We start from the raw sequence: 316 nt of genomic DNA on the forward strand, positions 1-316 counted from the left end.
AAGTCATCCATGAATGGGGGTGGCCCAGAGCATTGCCTAGGAGCCAAAGAATGTTGAATGGAACCTCTTCCTCCAAGTACTATTTCCCTAACTCCAGGATAAAGTGGTGGAAAAACCAGCCCTGGAAAATGAGCTATGTAACTCAGGCTTTGGTGTTACTCTTCCACACAACAAAAAGAGAGCCCTTAGCTCTGTTTTCAAGGGCTCTTGGGTTCTCTGAATGATAAACTAAGAGAGGCTTCAGCTGCGTATCACCAGAAGCATTGCCACCAAACATCAGAGTTAGCCTATCCTTTGCTGTCTGGCATCAACTTTT

Source organism: Bison bison, unplaced genomic scaffold, assembly GCF_000754665.1.
Source record: "Bison bison bison isolate TAMUID 2011002044 unplaced genomic scaffold, Bison_UMD1.0 scf7180017864458, whole genome shotgun sequence".
NCBI lineage: Eukaryota > Metazoa > Chordata > Mammalia > Artiodactyla > Bovidae > Bison > Bison bison.